This window comes from Leuresthes tenuis, unplaced genomic scaffold (genome assembly GCF_036924035.1).
Source record: "Leuresthes tenuis unplaced genomic scaffold, fLeuTen1.0.hap1 SCAF_8, whole genome shotgun sequence".
Classification (NCBI taxonomy): domain Eukaryota; kingdom Metazoa; phylum Chordata; class Actinopteri; order Atheriniformes; family Atherinopsidae; genus Leuresthes; species Leuresthes tenuis.
Window position 1 is genome coordinate 32,200,552 of NW_027325362.1, and position 12,031 is coordinate 32,212,582.

Sequence of the window (12,031 nt, forward strand, 5' to 3'; positions counted from 1 at the left end):
GGTTGGATATTCGAACCTTTTCTTAACTGCTTTTTACAAACTTTGGTCGGACGTTCACACCTTCTCACAGCCGAACACTTCCGCTTCCGCTTTTGATGGTATATATTCGGGCATTCGAACCTTTTCTTACCAGCTTTTTACAAACCATGGTTGGACTTTCACACCTTCTTGTAGCCGAACAACTCCGCTCCCCCTATTGATTGTGTACAGTCGGGTATTTTAACCTTTTCTTACCCGCTTTTTACCAACTATGGTCGGACATTCACACCGTCTTACACCGGAACACCTCCGCTCCCGCTTTTGATGGTGTATAGTCAGGCATTTGAACCTTTTCTTACCCGCTTTTTACAAACTATGGTCGGACATTCAAACCTTCTTGTAGCCGAAAACCTCTGCTCTCTCTTTTGATTATACAATGTTGGGCATTCGCACCTTATCTTATGCGCTTTTTACAAACTATAGTCAGACATTCACACCTTGCAGCTGAACAACCTCAGCTCCCTGTTTTGATCATGTATGGTCTGGCAATACTACCTTTTCTTACCCGTTTGTGAGTAATTATGGCTGGACATTCACACCTACTTGCAGTCGAAAAGCTCTGCTCCCGCTTTTGATTATGTTTGGTTGGATATTCGAAACTTTTCTTAACTGCTTTTTACAAACTTTGGTCGGACGTTCACACCTTCTTGCAGCCAAACAACTCCGCTTCCGCTTTTGATGGTATATATTCGGGCATTCGAACCTTTTCTTAGCAGCTTTTTACAAACCATGGTTGAACTTTCACACCTTCTTGTAGCCGAACAACTCCGCTCCCGCTATTGATTGTGTACAGTCAGGTATTTTAACCTTTTCTTACCCGCTTTTTACCAACTATGGTCGGACATTCACACCGTCTTACAGCGGAACACCTCCGCTCCCGCTTTTGATGGTGTATAGTCAGGCATTTGAACCTTTTCTTACCCGCTTTTTACAAACTATGGTCGGACATTTAAACCTTCTTGTAGCCGAAAACCTCCGCTCCCTCTTTTGATCATACATTGTCGGGCATTCGCACCTTTTCTTACCCGTTTTTTACAAACCATGGTCGGACTGTCACACATTCTTGTAGCCAAACACATCCGCTCCCACTATTGATTGTGTACAGTCGGGTATTTTAACCTTTTCTTACCCGTTTTTTTACCAACTATGGTCGGACATTCACACCTTCTTACAGCGGAACACCTCCGCTCCCTCTTTTGATAGTGTATGTTCGGGCATTCGAATCTATTCTTACCCCCTTTTTACAAAATATGCTCGGAGATTCACACCTACTCACAGCCGAACAACTCCGCTCCCGCATTTGATGGTGTATAGTCGGGCATTCTCACCCTTTCTCATCAGCTTTTTGCAAATTATTATCTGACATTCACACCTACTTGCAGTCGAAATGCTCTGCTCCCGCTTTTGATTATGTTTGGTTGGATATTCGAAACTTTTCTTAACTGCTTTTTACAAACTTTGGTAGGACGTTCAAACTTTCAAGCAGCCGAACACCTCCGCTTCCGCTTTTGATGTTGAATATTCGGGCATACAAACCTTTTCTTACCCACTTTTTACAAACCATGGTCAGACTTTCACTCTTTGTTGCTGAACAACTCCGCTCCCTCTTTTGATTGTGTACAGTCGGGTATTTTCACCTTTTCTTACCTGCTTTTTACAAACTATAGTCAGACATTCACACCTTGGTGCTGAACCACCTCAGCTCCCTGTTTTGATCATGTATGGTCTGGCAATACTACCTTTTCTTACCCGTTTGTGAGTAATTATGGCTGGACATTCACACCTACTTGCAGTCGAACAGCTCTGCTCCCGCTTTTGATTATGTTTGGTTGGATATTCGAACCTTTTCTTAACTGCTTTTTACAAACTTTGGTCGGACGTTCACACCTTCTCACAGCCGAACACTTCCGCTTCCGCTTTTGATGGTATATATTCGGGCATTCGAACCTTTTCTTACCAGCTTTTTACAAACCATGGTTGGACTTTCACACCTTCTTGTAGCCGAACAACTCCGCTCCCCCTATTGATTGTGTACAGTCGGGTATTTTAACCTTTTCTTACCCGCTTTTTACCAACTATGGTCGGACATTCACACCGTCTTACACCGGAACACCTCCGCTCCCGCTTTTGATGGTGTATAGTCAGGCATTTGAACCTTTTCTTACCCGCTTTTTACAAACTATGGTCGGACATTCAAACCTTCTTGTAGCCGAAAACCTCTGCTCTCTCTTTTGATTATACAATGTTGGGCATTCGCACCTTATCTTATGCGCTTTTTACAAACTATAGTCAGACATTCACACCTTGCAGCTGAACAACCTCAGCTCCCTGTTTTGATCATGTATGGTCTGGCAATACTACCTTTTCTTACCCGTTTGTGAGTAATTATGGCTGGACATTCACACCTACTTGCAGTCGAAAAGCTCTGCTCCCGCTTTTGATTATGTTTGGTTGGATATTCGAAACTTTTCTTAACTGCTTTTTACAAACTTTGGTCGGACGTTCACACCTTCTTGCAGCCAAACAACTCCGCTTCCGCTTTTGATGGTATATATTCGGGCATTCGAACCTTTTCTTAGCAGCTTTTTACAAACCATGGTTGAACTTTCACACCTTCTTGTAGCCGAACAACTCCGCTCCCGCTATTGATTGTGTACAGTCAGGTATTTTAACCTTTTCTTACCCGCTTTTTACCAACTATGGTCGGACATTCACACCGTCTTACAGCGGAACACCTCCGCTCCCGCTTTTGATGGTGTATAGTCAGGCATTTGAACCTTTTCTTACCCGCTTTTTACAAACTATGGTCGGACATTTAAACCTTCTTGTAGCCGAAAACCTCCGCTCCCTCTTTTGATCATACATTGTCGGGCATTCGCACCTTTTCTTACCCGTTTTTTACAAACCATGGTCGGACTGTCACACATTCTTGTAGCCAAACACATCCGCTCCCACTATTGATTGTGTACAGTCGGGTATTTTAACCTTTTCTTACCCGTTTTTTTACCAACTATGGTCGGACATTCACACCTTCTTACAGCGGAACACCTCCGCTCCCTCTTTTGATAGTGTATGTTCGGGCATTCGAATCTATTCTTACCCCCTTTTTACAAAATATGCTCGGAGATTCACACCTACTCACAGCCGAACAACTCCGCTCCCGCATTTGATGGTGTATAGTCGGGCATTCTCACCCTTTCTCATCAGCTTTTTGCAAATTATTATCTGACATTCACACCTACTTGCAGTCGAAATGCTCTGCTCCCGCTTTTGATTATGTTTGGTTGGATATTCGAAACTTTTCTTAACTGCTTTTTACAAACTTTGGTAGGACGTTCAAACTTTCAAGCAGCCGAACACCTCCGCTTCCGCTTTTGATGTTGAATATTCGGGCATACAAACCTTTTCTTACCCACTTTTTACAAACCATGGTCAGACTTTCACTCTTTGTTGCTGAACAACTCCGCTCCCTCTTTTGATTGTGTACAGTCGGGTATTTTCACCTTTTCTTACCTGCTTTTTACAAACTTTGGTCGGACATTCAAACCTTCTTCTAGCCGAACACATCCACTCCTGCTTTTGATGATGTATGGTTGGGCATTCGCACCTTTTCTTACCCATTTTTCAGTAATTATTGGTGGATATTCAGACCTTCTTGCAGATGAACACCTCTGCTCCCTCTTTTGATCATGTATGGTCTGGCAATACTACCTTTTCTTACCCATTTGTGAGTAATTATGGCTGGACATTCACACCTACTTGCAGCCGAACACCACCTCTCCCGCTTTTGATGATGTATTGTCCGGCATTCTAGTCTCTTCTAACACATTTTTCAGCAATTATGGTCGGACATTCACACCTACTCACAGCCGAACACTTCCGCTCCCGCATTTGATGGTGTATAGCCGGGCATTCTCACCCTTTCTCATCAGCTTTTTGCAAATTATGATCTGACATTCACACCTACTTGCAGTCGAACAGCTCTTTTCCCGCTTTTGATTATGTTTGGTTGGATATTCGAACCTTTTCTTAACTGCTTTTTACAAACTTTGGTCGGACGTTCACACCTTCTTGCAGCCGAAGACCTCCACTTCCACTTTTGATGGTATATATTCGGGCATTCGAACCTTTTCTTACCCGCTTTTTACAAACCGTGGTCGGACTTTCACACCTTCTTGTAGCCGAACAACTCCGCTCCCGCTATTGATTGTGTACAGTCGGGTAGTTTAACCTTTTCTTACCCGCTTTTTACCAACTATGGTCGGACATTTACACCTTCTTACAGCGGAACACCTCCGCTCCCTCTTTTGATGGTCTATGTTTGGGCATTCGAACCTTTTCTTACCCGCTTTTTACAAACTATGGTCGGACATTCAAACCTACTTCTAGCCGAACACATCCACTCCTGCTTTTGATGATGTATGGTTTGGCATTCGCACCCTTTTTTTACCCATTTTTCAGGAATTATGGGTGGACATTCAGACCTTCTTGCAGCCGAAAACCTCCGCTCCCTCTTTTGATCATGCATTGTCGGGCATTCGCACCTTGTCTTACCCGCTTTTTATAAACTTTAGTAGGACATTCACACCTTCTTGCAGCCGAACGACCTCCGCTCCCTGTTTTGATCATGTATGGTCTGGCAATACTACCTTTTCTTACCCGTTTGTGAGTAATTAATCCCAAAATATTGAGCATAAAATAAGTCTTTATGCTGATGATGTATTACTTTTCCTTCAGAACTCACAGACGTCTCTCACTCACACGATCACACTCATAAATAAATTCTCAACACTTTCTGACTACTCTATCAACTGGTCTAAGACCACAGTTCTGCCCATTAACTGTAGGGTCCATAATATACCTGCGATCACTTTACAGTCAGGAAATATTAGATATTTAGGCATAAACATTTCCTCCAGGCTCTCAGAGCTAACAAAGCTAAATTATGTGCAATTATTAAAGACAGTAGAGGACGATCTCTCTCGTTGGAAGTCCTTACCTATATCACTTATGGGGAGAATTACATCCATTAAAATGATGATACTACCAAAAGTTAACTATTTGTTCTCAATGATCCCCATAAAACCATCTGCTACTTGGTTTAAGTAACTAGATTCATGCATCTCCAAATTTCTGTGGAAAAACAAACCACCACGTATTAGTTTAAAAACCCTACAGAAGACCAAGGACAATGGTGGATTAGATTTACCTCATTTTCAGCACTATTCCTTAGCCAATAGGTTACAATATATATCAAAATGGTTTAAACCTTGTTTTTGTCACAGTTCCCAGAGACGTTGTAATCGTTGAGGATTCTATATTCACCCCCTCATTAGAGGCACGTGTTGCAGATTGATGACACTGAATCTTCTTCTCTGTTCATTGCTGGCATCATTCCCAGCATCGTAAGTGTTCGTGGCATTGTTAGCCTCTTCTTCTGGATCTTGATATCGAGAATCCTTTTGTATTTCTGGTTTGTCAGTGCTCTCTCTTCGTTCACCGGCGTCTTCGTCTTTTTGTCCTTGAGTTTGGTGATTTTTTCTTCTTTTGATGCCTTGACACAATGTGACAGGTGATACCACGTGGGAGATCCTGTAACTTGGACTGCTGTCCCTGTGCTGCGAAATGGCTGTGCTGCTCAAATGGTCTCTCCTTCATCATGGTTACATGCTGCCATTCCGACATCTCGCCATTCCGACATGGGTCTCCAATTGTCGGAATGGCGACACTTAATTTTTTATCAAACGTCCCACCATTCCGACACTTTTTTCCTCCTATGGTCGGAATGGCGGTATGTTTTTTTTTTTTTAACATACCGCCATTCCGACAGTTCCTTTTAATAGCCTATTTTTTACCCAAAACATTTTGCACTAATGATATGCCGGCGCAAATACGCCCTAAAGTTTGGCGCACAAGCTCTGCACATACAGAGGCCACAGCCTCGCAAACAAACTTTAATAATCTATTATCAAAATCCCCTGAATTTCAAATATAAAAATACAGATATTAATGTAACTCTGGCGAGACTGAAACTGATTAAGCAGAAATACAGTGTCAGTGAGCTGTAACAGCAGCCAGCTGGAGCGGAGCTCTCCACAGAGCCCATGCGTCTTTTGCACGCTGTCATCATATGCAAAAGTAATAATTGCACAGATATCACGGCTACGGCACAGGACACAGTTGCGAGCACTCTGCCTTGCCTTGCCAATAGGAGAAGAGAGAAATGACAGCATAGAACGTACAAAACACAACAAAATGCAGTAAAAACGTTTATTCATGTTATTCACGTGATTTATGAGTACTCGCTCCAATTTTGGGAAGCGCGGATGGGCTTTGCGCATTTGGCACAAACACACAGCCGTTGCGCAAGGCTTTATACAGCCTGTTGATATCTTAAGGACGTAACTGGTCACACCTGGGAGTAAATGTCATGTAGAGATTGTTTTTACATGACATTACAGCTGAACATATAGCTTTCATCCACAAACCAATGTTTGAGAGCCCAATGGAGAGCCCGAAGACGCATGTGCCAGACGCACATAGGCATGCGTAAAACCAATTTTGACCACTTCATACTGTTTATTTGCTTTCTTTTAGTTAATTTTCGTTTCTTTTGGATTCTTGTGCGTGTTATGGAGCCGTTTTGGTCCATGTTTGTAAGCCTTTTTTTCCTGGATTAAATTTTCGGAAGTTGAAACAAGTGGCATTGGAGTGTGTGATTGAAAACCACCGCGGACTGCTTCTCCACCTCCAGTTGCCGAGACTTTGTGTTTTTAATAACGCTTGTCTATAAACATGTGTTAAACATATAAATTGCATGAACAGAAAGAAGGGACTCACCTGTTGAGTAACACACATTTCCTTATACAGAAAGCCTTGTCGGAATGGTGGGACATTTGAACGTCGGAATGGTGGGACGTTTGCATGTCGGAATGGTGGTATGTCGGAATGGTGGTATGTCGGAATGGTGGTATGTCGGAATAGCGGGATGTCGGAATGGCGGGATTTCGGAATGGGTGTTGCCACCCCCTTCATCATATACACTTTTATTTATACATCACCTTCCACCATGAAGCGTTGTCCCTTTTTGTTTCTCTCTTTGTTCTTAAAATGCTGTTATGCATGTCTAAACCAATCCATTAAATTAGATCATTTTGTCAGTAAAGCGATCTACATTGTGCTTGGTCGCAAAGCTGCTCATCTGTGGTAAACAGCTCTTCAGAAAGGCATTCTTCAATTGATTTCACTAATTCTATGTAATAATTTTGTGATTTCCTACAAAACTACACTTCTTCTCCCATCTGTCTGAGTATTTAATATTGTCTGGGTCCCGTTAAAACATGTATTTTTCCCATCTAATTCCTTGATTGCTTTAAAACAAGAATTCCCCATTTTCTATCCCTTCAGTAGCCAACCAGTTTGTATGGAGTACACTGGAACAACTTGACTGATCAGTAAAACACTGCTTTTGTTGTCACCGCAAGGCATCCCCCGTCGGTTGTTTCACTGAGACACTACTGAGTAACTATAACTCAACACAGTTTATACACATAACATTCCTATACATACTAACTAACAAACAAACAATTATTTATCGCAATTTTCTCATCTCTGTTTGAACGTACACCCAGGTAAATATTCCTGTAGTCTTCTCATACCGACTATGGACCCATTCATTGTTTAACTTCACTGTTTTGCAAATCCTAATTGAATATTACACATTGACATTGAACTTTACTGGATAAGCAGGTCTTCATTGCATTCAGCAACCTATATGTGAGCATCTATGTGTAAGCTGTTCTTCTTTGCATTTATCAGCAGCAAGCAATTCTTCATTGCACATGCATATGAAAATAGTAAAACAATTCCAATGCGTTAGCGAAACCTTCTATATCAGGAGTGTCCATCATGATGCTGGGAATAGAACCTCTTTCCCAGAATAGTTCAACCTTCATTACTCAACTGATCATAACTCCGCAATGAGCACATTTCAAAGTATCATTCCTCTACATGTATTCAAAAATCTATGTGTAAATGTTTAATATTTCTTATATTTGTTGATGTCATTCTGTGTGCATGTGGCCTAAACCCAATCTCTGTGTGGCTATTTTAATTTAAACAAGTTGAACTCTGCCTCTGATCATTTAAAAAAGGTGTGTACCAATATCAACCTTTCTCAGGTAATTACTGATCCTACAAAACCAAAGAGATCCTTCAAGGTTGTCCCTGATTGGCTCAATCTTAACAAATCAAAGGTAGAATATCCGCAGTATCTGAACTTGGTGTTAGTTATAACTGCTCAATAGCCTGTATCAGAATTGCAAAAATGAAAACATTAGGTCCACGCTTGGTATCCAGATCCTGAAACATCTCCATGAGCAGGCTTTTTTTTAACTGATCTGTTGAAAAGTTATATGACACTGTTAAAATCTCAGATGAAGATCTAGCACTTGACCATTTTTGTAAATCTTCTAATTCCATAGTTGATAAACATGCCCCTTTTAAAAAGTATAGAACTTAGAACAGGTCTAGTCCCTGACATTCGGCAGAACTGTCTTCTTTACTTTTTTTTTTTTTCCCCTTGTCCTGTTCAGCATTATGTCAGAAGAATTGTAGTCTGAATACCTTTGATGCCAAACAGATTTGCTTTGCCAAGGGAAGTTTTATAAATGTAAAGCTCCCCTTGATGCCCATTTATTTATTTCTGTTTACAATATATGACATGAACTGAACTGAACCGGACCGGGGGACAAGGAAAGAAGAAGAGGAAAGAAGAGGAAACAGAACAAAAATAGAAACAAAAACCAGACAACCAGCTGCTACACCTGTAAAAAACAAAACAGACAACAATCCATGGCCTCTGAGGGGAATCCAGCCTTAGCGCCACCAGGAGCACCTGAAAGCAGACAAGCAGAGAAAAAACAAACACACAAACAAACAAAAACAAGCACAAGAAGCGGCAATCGCATACAACACAGCTGTGGATATAGATGACATGAGACGACATGATAATACATCAACTGCTTAGTGACCATGCTACTGGACTAATGAATGTGTGTGTGTGTGTGTGAGAACATGCAACACCCATGGCACAGGACCTACATGATAACCGTGCTTAGTTATGAGTGTATAAGCGTACAGGGCCACAATCCACAGCCCCCCCCCCCAAGCAATCAGAAGCAGGCAGAGAGGGCCACAAGACCCAGGCCACCAGCAGCCCCCACAGAGCACAGAACCCAGGCAGCCCACCGCAGGGGCAACCACGCATCCACCAAGACGACTGCAGAGGAAGCCCCCGGAAAGAGCCCCCATAAGCATAGGGCAGAGGCTCTCCGGGAACCAGGGGCAACAGCCCACCGACCCCGCCAGGCCCCAGCTGCCCAGACATGGGCCGTGCACTGGACCTGGGCCCCAGGAGCCCGAGCGCCCCCAAACCCCCCGGCAGAGGCCCCACCCAATACCCAGGAGGGCCAAGCGCCCCAGACAGCCACAAAGTGGGTCAGCGCCTGCCCCAGCGCCCCTGGCCAAGTGCCCTGGGAGTCAAGACGTGCCCACAGGTGGGTGAAGTCGCGAGCAGTGGGGAGAGGCAACGCTGATGCCCCATCGGGAGAAACACAGGCAGGCCAGGCGACAGCAAGTCCCAGATCCAGGCCCAATCATTACCACACACACTTTCACGTCCCATACATCCACACATCCTACCTCCCTCGACTCTGCTGGGGTGTAGTGCAGCGGGCACACCAGGAGGCCAGCAACCCCCCAGCCACCACAGACCCCGAACCAGCAGAACAATTAATTAATCCTCCTGGCCCCTCCTGCCCCGAGCAGACACCAGGAAGCAGGGGTGTGCGAAGAAGACCCCTCCCCTCACCCTTCTGGCTCTTCAATATTTTCTAATAGTGAGCAATTAAAATTGAGGGGCAGCCAAACTTGTAGAACTGGGAGCGCGGCACTCTGGGCAGCCTACATACCCAAAGAGCCCCGCCCACCAGATGCCACTCAGTGTAACCACCCCCCAAGACCTAATGTGTGTGTGTGAGTGTGTTTGATAAGTAGTAATGTCTAAGGTGTAATTAAAACAGGGGCAGGGAACTGCAGAGTGCAACCAAAGGGGACCACCTACGTGGCCCCATCCACTACACCCCACCGAACACACACGCCCCCAAAACCCTTCATGTGTGAGTGTGTGCTGTGTACAGGAGCCAGAAGGGAGAGGGGTATGGGGATATATACCGGGGGAGCTACTCTCCCCCAGAGAGGGCAGCCAGGGACTGGCTGCAATAGGCATCCCCGCTACCTGGGAGCCAACAATGGGCAGGAGGGCCTGATGTCCACCAGGCTCGGGGCCTGCAGCGACCATATTCCGGGAGCTACTGTACCCCCAGAAGGTACCCATCCCGCCCCACCCCACTCAACCCAACCCCACCCAGGAGGACCACTACAAAAAACAAACAAACAACATCAAAAAACAAACAAACAAACAACCCGGTCACACCAGTCGCAGCAGCCCGGGCCTGAGACCCACCATCACCCAGCAACCCACCACCACCACTATGTGATAAAACTAATCAGAGGGGACCAGAGAGAATGAAATTCAGCCAATTGATGTTTTGAGGAGGCAGACATTGTTTCCATGCTAATATAATCTAAAAGAAAATTTCTAAACTGGTTAATACACAGATTGTTCTTCGCTTTCCAGTTCATGAGAATAGTTTTCTTTGCGATACATAACACTGTGACAACCATGTGTGCTGAGTTAATTTCCATGTTGATGTTGTCTAAGTCACCCAGTATGCACAGTGTGGGGCATGCAGGGATGCTACACTTTAGCCATGTTGATAGGTCCTCACAGACTTCAAGCCAGAACTTCTGGACAGGCGCAGAAAACCACAAAGCGTGTGCATAATCATCAGGTGTGTTATCTATGCAATGTGAGCAGATGTTTGAGTGTGTTAGACCCATCCTGAACATCCTTTGTCCTGTATAGTGTGTTCTATGAAGGATTTTGTATTGTATGAGCTGTAAATTAGGATTTCGAGTCTTTATGAAGGTGTTCAAACATATTTGTGGTTAGAAGCTATGACCAGAACTGATGGATAAATCTGCCTCCCATTTTGAGGATGGAAGAGACATTGTGTCATCTATCTTAGACAATAATTTATATATTTTTGATAGTAGTTTTGGGGTACAGATGCTTAGAAATTCTGCTACCCTAGTCGGGGGTTGTAAGTCTGGTTGGTGGAGGATATATCCATCCATCCATCCATTATCTGCCGCTTATCCGGGGGTCGGGTCGCGGGGGCAGCAGAGCAGAGCCTGCAACACTGCAGGCGCCGCACCGATCCGCCCGTCAATCTCCCGCTCCATTCGTCCGTCACTCGTGAACAAGACCCCGAGATACTTGAACTCCTCCTCTTGGGGAAGGATCTCATTCCCGACCCGGAGAGAGCATTCCACCCTTTTCCGGCTGAGAACCATAGTCTCGGATTTGGAGGTGCTGATTCTCATCCCAGCCGCTTCACACTCGGCTGCGAATCACTCCAGTGAGAGCTGAAGGTCACGGCCTGACGACGCTAACAGAACCACATCATCTGCAAAAAGCAGAGACCCGATTCTGAGGTCGCCAAATGGGACACCCTCAACGCCCTGGCTCCGCCTAGAAATTCTGTCCATAAAAGTTAGGAACAGAATCGGTGACAAAGGGCAGCCCTGACGGAGTCCAACTCTCACCGGAAACGTATCCGACTTACTGCCGGCAATACGGACCAAACTCTGGCACCGGTCATACAGAGACCGAACGGCCCCTATCAAGGGGTCCGGCACTCCATATTCCCGGAGCACCCCCCACAGGACTCCACGAGGGACACGGTCGAACGCTTTCTCCAAGTCCACAAAACACATGTAGACTGGTTGGGCGAACTCCCATGCACCCTCCAGGATCCTGCCGAGGGTATAGAGCTGGTCCACTGTTCCACGGCCAGGACGAAAGCCA